This window comes from Vicia villosa, linkage group LG1 (genome assembly GCF_029867415.1).
Source record: "Vicia villosa cultivar HV-30 ecotype Madison, WI linkage group LG1, Vvil1.0, whole genome shotgun sequence".
In the NCBI taxonomy this organism is placed as follows: Eukaryota; Viridiplantae; Streptophyta; class Magnoliopsida; order Fabales; family Fabaceae; genus Vicia; species Vicia villosa.
In genome coordinates, this window is record NC_081180.1 from 108,550,121 (window position 1) to 108,561,059 (window position 10,939).

The following is a 10,939-nucleotide window of genomic DNA, read 5'->3' on the forward strand; positions in this document are numbered from 1 at the left end:
AACAACAATGGATCACATCTTGGAAAATGGAAAAGGATATAGAAATTTACCAAATCTTGAATAAACTTGGATCTACTTCAAGAACACACAAACACAAGCCTTGATCTCTCAACAATTGAAGAAAAAAGTATATGGATGATGGTTTAGCTCAAAGTTAGTGAGGTTCAAGATGTAACTCACTAACTTTTTAAAAGAAAAATGAGCTTTAGGTGAATTTGGTAGGGATGAGGAGAGAAAATGCAAGAGTTTCTTTGGCTCTCAAAACTTGTGAGATGAAGAGGTAGAGACCTTTATTTATAGAATTGGAGGTGGAGGTGGTGGCAATTTGGTCATTGTGCATTTGGTAATTAATTTGTGTTTAATTGGTAAAATGGGTTAAAATGAGGTTAATGAGAGAAATTAATTTTGTGGTGAGGTGGAATATTGGTAAATGATAAAGAATAATCAAGAAAATGTGATTGGTGTCAAATTGATGTCATGCTTCCCTCTTTTTTTTCAAATTTCGTCCCAGGAAATCGATTTCCTATATGGATAAATCGATTTTCATAGTGAAATTTTCAAAAAAAAAATCCTTGAACTGTTTTGATTTTTGCTCGATCTCTTACCTGTAAACTGCAAACAAAAGAAACAAAAATGCATATTTTTGGAATTTGGTTAGTATAAAACAAATTAAACAAACATGGCTGCTTGATGGTTCCCCTCAGAGACGAAGTGAGTATAACACAAAAAAAAATGAAACTTCAAGATTGTGATCTTGATTGAAAATGATGTATGATCTTAGGGTCAAAAATTAAGGTATGAGAGTTGCCTACAAAGGTTAATTTGGTCACTCATGGTATTATTCACTCTTCAGGCGATAATAGTGTTTGCCGTGAGTTTTTACGGTTAATATGCTTCTCTACAATTTGGGTTCTATGGACAAAAAAGAACAATAGGTTATTTAAATCCAAAGTTAGTTCTATTGGTCAACTGTTAGACATAGTTAAATTGATTTCTTTTTGGTGACTATCGGTTAATTTTATTTTTTGATCTCATATGTGGTGGAAAAACCCTTTTGTGTGTTTGGATTTAGGGTGAGGTTGCAGCCATTTTTCTATTATTTTGTTGTAAACTTTTGAGGCCTCTGTGGTACATCTTGTGCTAGAGAGGTCGACTTTTATGTTATATTTTATTTTGGTTTCTTCACACACAAAAATTGGCATGTGGATGCATAATTTTTTTTTAAATTAGATAAAATAAAATAATATGAAAAGAATTATAAAAATTTATGTTGGAATGAAGAATTTAAAAGTAATTTATAATAATGTAATAGTATAAATTGTGTTCACGAAATTTCAAAAATATATAATTATGTACGTAAATGTTTCGAAAAATTATTATTAACTATTTTAATAAAAATTCTTTAAATTATATTTTTATTCTTAAAATAAAATTTGAGTTTTTTAAATATTATTTGATCCTACTTCTTCTTTAAAACAGAAGATAAGGTAATAAAAAGTCAGGAAAATACTGCTTTTAAATGCATTTAGGTGTCATATACAAATTGAAATTAATTAATATTTGTATAAAAATGTAGGTCTCCATTTTGTTTGCAATAGTTTCGACTTTCGAGTAGTACACTGATGTCCGCCTTCTTCCCTTCGTGTAGCGTATGGTTTATTTATTTAGTTGGATAAAACAACTCTCCATTACTATATATATTTTTTTAAGGAACATTGCTTTGTTATTTAGATATTATCATCCATATCAATATAAAAAAAGTTTTTAATTTAAAATATAATGTATATTTTGTTTTTCTTTTCCATTTAGACAAAAACAAATCTCTATTAGTTTTTTTAATTGTTCTTATATGTATGCACTGACAGTGTAAAGTATTTTTACACTGTCAACCAATGAGAGACATGCATCAGAATAAATCCCATTTTTAATTTTAAAAAACTGTAATTACATGGCAAATTAAAGCATTTTGATTGGTTGTACGTGTAAAACTATTTACACTGACAGTGCACTATCTTTAAACTCATATAGGGAAAAAAGGAAATGCACTGACAGTCTAAAGTATTTTTACACTGTCAACCAATGAGAGACATGCATCAAAATAAAACCCATTTTTAATTTTAAAAAACTGTAATTACATGGCAAATTAAAGCATTTTGATTGGTTGTATGTGTAAAACTATTTACACTGACAGTGCACTATCTTTAAACTCATATAGGGAAAAAAGGAAATGCACTGACAGTGTAAAGTATTTTTACACTGTCAACCAATGAGAGACATGCATTAGAATAAAGCCCATTTTTAATTTTAAAAAACTGTAATTACATGGCAAATTAAAGCATTTTGATTGGTTGTATGTGTAAAACTATTTACACTGACTGTGCACTATCTTTAAACTCATATATATATATATATATATATATATATATATATATATATATATATATATATATATATATATATATATATATATATATATATATATATAACTTTATTTTTAAAATATTTCAACAAATATCTATTTAATGTATATATATAAACTTTATTTTTAAAATATTTCAATAAATATCTTTTTCATGAAATACTTCTTTGAAAATGATAAACATAGGCTTCTTTATGTAACTTCAACAGGTTATTATTTATTAAAGTGTAAAAAATAGTTATCGATCAACAAGAATTAACTATACAGTAGTATTTTTTAACGTGAATTGAAATGACTATAATTTTACATGTGATTAGGAGTGAGAATAATTCAGACCGACTAATAAAGATTTACAATTTAGCCTACATAGATTTAGGTTAGGTTAAACTTATTTTTCAAATAAAAAAGGCCTAAGTTTTTTTAAAAGCCTATTTGACTAAAAAAGTTATGATAGAGGTCATATAAAAAACCTTTTAAGCTTAGTAGTCTGGCCTATTAATTATATATGAATAATTTAATTATTATTATTATTATAATATTGTATTCATACTTTAAATTAAAATACAAAAATCAAGCTTAGTCATTTTGATGAATAAATGAAAATTAACTGCAAAAACTTTATGAACAATGTCATAAGTTGTTTTCTTAAGTTCTCAGAAACAAATAGCATCAAAAAATTTAAATTTATGTTAATAAGAAAACTTGAATAAGTGAACACAAATAAGTATTTAGTCTTATTATGTTTTTAATTTGTTAGTCCATTTAAACATTAGTTAAATTTCGTATTTACAAATGTTTAAATAAAATAGGCTTTTAGGTCAAATAAACCTTCGAAAAGGCAAGATTTTTGCATAAAAATAAGTCTTCGATAAGCCATAGACCAGACTTAAATTTTAAAATTTTTAAGAGATCGGACTCAGGCTTGCCAAAGTCTAACTCGGTCCGGCATATTCCTATGTGATTAATTGTGTACTCTAAATTTAATATTTTTTATTAAATAAATTGTACGTACTCCTATTAAAAATAGAGTAGGAATTTGAGGATGATGACGTAAGAGCAATTGCATTGGAGCATGTGATAAAGTCACTAGTCACATGTTTCTGTAGGCAAAACAAGTTGCATAATTCGTTGATTCTCTTTGCTTGCTTATATTGCGTGGCTACGTCAATGTGCATGGCAGCAATTAAAGGGGCGTGTCCTACAAACACAGCAACAACACAAGTTTGGTCAACAAACGTCTGAACTAAGCAATCAGTTATGACAATGATTAGGGACTCCCCATCTCTTTGAAAAGAAAAATGTGAGTGGACTTTTTGTTGTATATACTTCAGATCCCAAGAACAATCCTCGGATCCTCCCAAATAGATTTTCAATTTTCATAATCCTCTTCTTCTATGCACCCTTTTCTTCGTAATAACCCCAATTTATCTATAATACATTGTTTGTGTTAGCTATGAGGTGATATTTAGTGTTTTGGACCCTTACATAAGAGTAGGTCGTTTCATAAGATTTAATCCACCACGAATCATCCTATGGATATGCCATAGACACACCTAATTTGGAAACTCAATCAAGTTTTTTCCTATATGCCATATGCCATAGTGTTGAAATAAATATTCCAAAATGTCACACTTAAAAAATAATGTCATATTTTTACTAATCATTCATCCAATTAATGACAGATCGAATGAAAAAAAATTTGGATCCCATAAAGATTTTTTCTTTACCCACCTTTCTATGGGGTCACCCCAGCGAAAACCCCACTTTACCTCTGCTTCGGAAATGCATTTCCGAAATATTTTTTTTTCTAAATTTTTTCAGACTTCGGAAGTGCATTTCCGAAAAAATCCAAAAAATTGGGATTTTGATTAATTCGGAGATGCATCTCCGAAAAAACAAAAAAAAAATCTAAAAATCCCAAAAATTAATTTTAGGATATTAATTAATTTATATATCATAAATTTGATATAATTTATGAGTAATAAATAATAATAATTATATATTTTGATATAATTTATGAGTTATGAATAATAATTATTATATATTTCTATTCTAATTTATATTTTAAAATTTAAAATAATTTTAATTAAAAAAAACTAAAATAGTTTCACTTACAAAATGAGTTATAATTTTTTATTTATATATTTAAAATAATTATTATCTATTTACAAAAAAAAATTAAAAAAATGAGTGTTTTAATTTATATATTTATATAATAATTATAATAATTATTATATATTTATAAAAATTATTATATATTTATATATTTATATAATAATTATTATATATTAATTATAAACATATTTATATATTTATATAATAATTATAAAAATTAAAAAAATGAGTGTTTTAATATATAATAATAATTATATATTTATATATTAATTATTATATATTTATATATTATATATTTATATATTTTACTTATAAAATTAATAATTATTATTATATATTTATATATTTTTATTCTGATTCATAATTAAAAATTAGTTATAATTTTTTATTTAGTTTAAAAAAATTAAAAAAAGATTTTGTTTTAATTTTATTTAATGAACAATTTTTATATTTAATTCTATATAATTCAAAATTTACTTATGGAATTAAAATGTTTTTGATTTATATAAGTTAGTAAAATAATTTTTAACTTTAAAATTGTTTAGAAAATTTTGATTCACCTTGATTTTATTGATTCACCTTCATTTTATACCTATTAATTGTATTGATTCACCCTGATTTTAATTTTTTAATAATTATTGAATTCTTTCGGAAGTGTATATCCGAAACATTCCAAGACCAATTTGGTCTTGGAATATTTCGGATAAGCATCTCTGAAGACACCCCACCCAAAAAAGTGTTTTCGGAAAAAAGTGTTTTCGGAAATGCATCTGGTGTTTTCGGAAATTCATCTCCGAAAACACCTTTTTTTCGTGTTTTCGGAAGTGCATTTCCGAAATAAGACAAATTTTGAAAAAAAAAAAGCGTTTCGAAAATGCATTTCCGAAGTGAGGGTATTTTGGGTTTTTCCACCAGAGGTGACCAAGAAAATAGGGAGGTGGGTAAAAAAATTTTCTCCCATAAATTCTTCCCAACAATTTCTAATTTATTAAGATTTTTCTACACTCGTCCAACCATTAGCCGAGCGTGTGAAGATATTTTTTTTTACTAATTTAAAACTCATATCATTCACTAAAGACTGCTTTTAAATTTTCAATATTTTCAAATCAAAATCACAATGATCAGGTTAAGTTTTTTGTACACATATTAAATACAATAATATTATTATAAAAATATTACATTCTTATTAAATAAACATAAATAACATTAGTTAGCATAAATCACTTACACTCATCTCTATATTCATTATATAATTATTTATATTTAAATAAATAATAAATTTTAAATCGTTAACACAATCAAAATATTTTTAATTTTGTTATAAAGCTGAAATGATTTGTCAAGACAAAAAAGATTTAGAATTTTGATAAAGTTATAATAAATTGTGAAAAAATTGTAGGAATGCTCCTATCATCTCTCACCTTCTATTCGCCGATGGCTGTTTTCTTTTCTTCAGAGCCAATAATGAAGAAGCTAACGTTATGAAAGATATTCTTGTTACGTACGAGGAAGCTTCTGGTCAAACGATTAATTTTCAGAAATCTGAGTTCTTTTGTAGTAGGAATGTTGATTCTGATACTAGGAATTTGCTGGCTACCTCTTTAGGTGTTCAACAAGTGTTGGGTACTGGTAAGTATCTTGGTGTTCCTTCCATGGTTGGAAGAAGCAGGAGAGCATCCTTTAAGTTTATTAAAGATAGAATATGGAGGAAAATCAATTCCTGGAGTAGTAGAAGTTTATCTCAAGCAGGGAGGGAAACCATGATTAAATCTGTGTTACAGTCTATCCCGACTTATATGATGAGCCTTTTTCTACTTCCTTCTACTTTATTAGATGAGATTGAAAAGATGATGAACTCGTTTTGGTGGGGTAATAAAAGAGATAGTGTAAAACCCCAAATCTACCCCGCAGATATACAGGAAAATCAGAGTGTAAAAGTCTCAAAACATACATCACATTTGAGGCGTCACAAATTACATCGTATATATATGTATATATATATATATGTATGTATATATATATATATATATATATATATATATATATATATATATATATATATATATAGATATAGATACATAGCAAGTAATACGGAGGAAACTCGCATCCATTAAAAATCAATACTCAAACAGTCATAATATCGCAGCGGAACAACATCAACAACAATATTCAAGTCATACATGCCAAACATGGGCAACCAAAATCCAACATATCTCTATAGGACATAACAACATAATGCAATGAGAGATAGCAATATCCAAATATAACAATCAAAGCAACAAGACAACATGACATAGTCAAAACAAGCTAGACGTCCCCCGAGTGCTACGTATCAGAGCATAGACACACCGACACGAGCTAAAAGGTAAACGGCTACTCCTCGTCGTTACCTGCATGTTACCAATAGAGGGTAACATTCAAACAGAAAGGGTGAGATATCATTCATTATAAAGAAACGTATGATAATATTCAAAGCAAGAGAATAGATCATACATTGGTCACCACTTCTCATCACAACACTCAATACCATAATTCACATAACATAATCAACTTATGAAACGACAACAATGTCAACAATCAACCATGACAATATATGCAATTCACAAGTAAGATCCTAACACATCACGACAAGCCTCACATCATCAAGTCATCACATCACAATATACATATCTTCATCAAGTCACAACAACATAATCAAATAAAACTCAAATGCAATTCACATGTGACTCGATTTATGCAAATGCATGTGGTACCATTGGGAGTAAAACTCCCACCGTCTCAATTTGCCATTGGGCACACCGTCGCTATTTGCCATTAAGGCCGTCGTGTTTGTCATAGTTTTCAAGTCATCGTGTTTGCCATAAGTTTCATGCATGCAATATGCAATGGATGCGACTCAATGATGCACATCCACAATTACAACATAAGGATACGTCACAACATCGTCTAAACAGCCATTGAACATTTTCAGTCAAATATCGAACTTCAACAACAACAACAAAATCATCATCATTCATAAGAATGCGTCACTTACAATCACATCGCTATGTTGTATCATCGTCATACAACAATACTTTACAACATAAAGCAATTCAATTCAAGGAAAGGGTTCATAAAGATTTCCAAGAATATTCGAAGCATATACAATGGATAGACATCAATTGGAGCTTCATGGAAGTTCAAACGACATTTAAAAACAAGTTACAGTTAAAAAGATACATCATGTCAAAGTTTGAACAAGTTTTGTACAGCAAGGTCCGCTTAGCAACCTTCAAGCGCACTTATGGAAACACAATTTCAATAATCCCGCTACAGACCCAAAGTGATGATTGCTACAGCTTCTATGAGGTGTATGGATAAAGTTTGAGTGCTTGTTTGACATTGAACAAGCTTAGAACTCAAAATGACCAAGTTTATGCAAATTACAATTTTGGAGATTTTGGATGAGAGGGTGAATTTGAGAATTAAGGTGTGTCTGTTTTCATGCAAAACCATATATTTATAGGCCAAATTAGGGTTTGTGGGTGAAGGAATCAGATCAATTGTTGATCACATGTTCAAGTTATCCCACTTTGCTTCTTGATGAAGGAACATGAAAGTTATGGTTCCCATGGTGAAGTACCAACTTTAAGCATGCTTGGGAGAGGTTCCTCTGCAGATGGGAGGCTTGCTTGTTGATTTCAAATTTCTTTTGCTGCAGAAGAAACACTGTAGAGGCTCAAGAGTACTTGTGTTTGTGATTAAAGCTTCTTTTTCAAAATGGAAGTCATGACTATTGGCCAAAAATGGAATGATCACTTGGACAATGCTTAAAGCAATTGGATCAGCTCAAAAGAGTGTGTAATCTTTTGATTATGGTGGCTTGAATAAGTTATAGGACCTGTAATGCATTGATCTTTCAGATTTGGATAAGTTTTCATCTTAATTTTTCATGTTCATGACTTGGATTTCAAGTGTTATGATACCATCTTCCTAAATTTGATTCTCTAAAACTACACATGCTATGGAGGTGTTTGAGTACTCTATGGAAAGCTCTAAGAATTCTATTCAACTCCCTTGTTTTGTGTTCCCCTAAATTCATCCTCCATCTTGGTGAAAATGGTCCATAAAGTTAGGAAAAAACTAGGTTAAAATCCTTTGAAAATTTTGTTAAGTGTTGGAAGAAACTTCATGAGCCCATATCTCTCAAATGGTTGATTTTTTGGGAAAACGTTATATGTGGTAAAGTTGTAGTATGGATTGAGATCTACAACTTTCAAGTTGGAAGTTTTTTTCAATTTCAACTTGGATCATGGTGTAACTTGTGCATGAAGTTATGACTTAAAAGCTTAAAAACACTTAGAAAATTTCTAAGTAATTGAAATCTTCCAACTTTGACTTTTGTTGACTTTTGACTCTTGATTGATTTTCTTGATTTCTCTTGATAAAATTAATTCAATAATCACATATTCATGTTTTTGATCCTTAAAAGTCCATGGTTGACCAAATTTCTCAAAAGTCAAAGGTAGTCTTAAATAGTTGACTTTTTTTCAAATGAATGCATTCTTGTGGATTTCAATTGAATCAAGCTCTTCCCATCAAATGAATGATATTAGTGGATTATAATGAGGTATTGGATATCCTTGAGTCATGATTTGAGCCATGAAGTCATGTCTTGATTAAAAGTCAACTCCCCAAATGAATTAGGTCAAAAACCCTAATTTATGCACCAGATGAAATTGGAAGTTGTTGATCTTGAATTGAGCCACTCTTGGATTTTGATGAGGAGAATCAATTGAGCATATGAGAATGTTTGAGCTCCTTTGTGGGCCTCAAAACCTAATTTTCCTGAGCCTCCTGATCAGTCACATACCTTGGGAAACGAGCAACAAGCATAACACAATCCTTTTTTGTGTGTATATTTTTGGTTAGTAAATGATATATAAACAATGATGGTAATGATAATAATGATGATAATGATCACACTATTCTCAAGGTGAGGTGGGATATCAGGGTCAAAATAGTATGGAAGGTGTTTTAATGGTTGTTTGACATAGAAATAACTTGGAACTCAAAAACTCTAAGTTTATGCAAAGTGACAAATTTGAAGTTTCAAGTGGAGTAGTGAATTGGTGGAATAATGTGTGTTTAATTTCAGAAGAAAAGACCTCTATTTATAGGCAATATTTTTGGGGGGGAAATCAGATCATTTGGAGTCCCCAAGCTCAAGTTGACTTAGTTTGCTTCATGGTGAAGTAATGTGAAAGTCATGGGCTCAATGGTACTTTGCAAGCTTAATTCACAACTTAGGGAAGCTTTTATGAGTTTTATATGGTTGATTGTGGGTTTGTGTTGGAGTGTGGCCAGAGGAAATAAGTTAGAGGCTCCAAGCAAAGTTGTTGATGATTAAAGTCACTTTTCTAAAATGGAAGTCATGGCTTTATGCTTGAAATGGAATGATTCAATGGGCAATGCTCAAATCAGTTGGGTAATGGCTCAAAAGTGTGTGTAATCTTCTAATTAGAGGGAGATTTGTAAGTAATATGGTCTGCAATCAAGGATTATGCAGATTTGAATCCATTTGCAACTTGGTTCATGCCTTGCAAATGACCTATAATTCAAGAATGGAAGCCCAACTCCATCTCTTTGAATCTCTTAGCTCACAAATGCTATAGAGGATTTCTACTACTTTTTGGAAACCCCTAAACATCCTCTACAACTTTCATGTCTGGTGTTTTCTCAAATTCTCAAAGGATCATGATGAAAAGTTTCCTCAAAGTTACTTACTTTTAAGGTTTAAAAATGTTTTGTAAAATTTTCTAAGTGTTAGAGAAAAAGTAGGCAACTTCATGGCTCCATAACTTTAAATCCATTCACTTTTAGAAAAATGCTCACATTAACAAAGTTGTAGATTTTGAATTTTTATTCAAATTGAGCATTGAAGCACAAAATTTGGCGAAGTATTGAAGAAGTTATGACCTTTCAAAGTAAGGCAAAAAACATGTAATTCTTCATGAAAAAGTCAAAATCCTAATTATTGACTTTTGGATCTTTGATTGATTTTCTTGATTTTTCTTGATTAAATGACTTCAATAATCACATAATCATGATTTTGATCTTCAAAAGTCCATGGTTGACCAAATTTCTCAAAAGTCAAAGGTGATATTGGAGAGTTGACTTTTTTCTAGATGAATTGAAGTCTTCTAAGCATCAATGGAATCAAGCTCTTCTAGCCAAATGGATGTTATGAGTGGATTATAATGAGGCATTGGAGGTCCTTGAATCATGATTTGAGACATGGAACCATGCTTTGACCAAATGTCAACTCTCTAGAGAATTAGGTCAAAAACCCTAATTGTGTACCAGAAGATGAATTTAAAAGTTGTTGATCTTGAATTGAATTAACTTGGGCTTGGATATTAATGA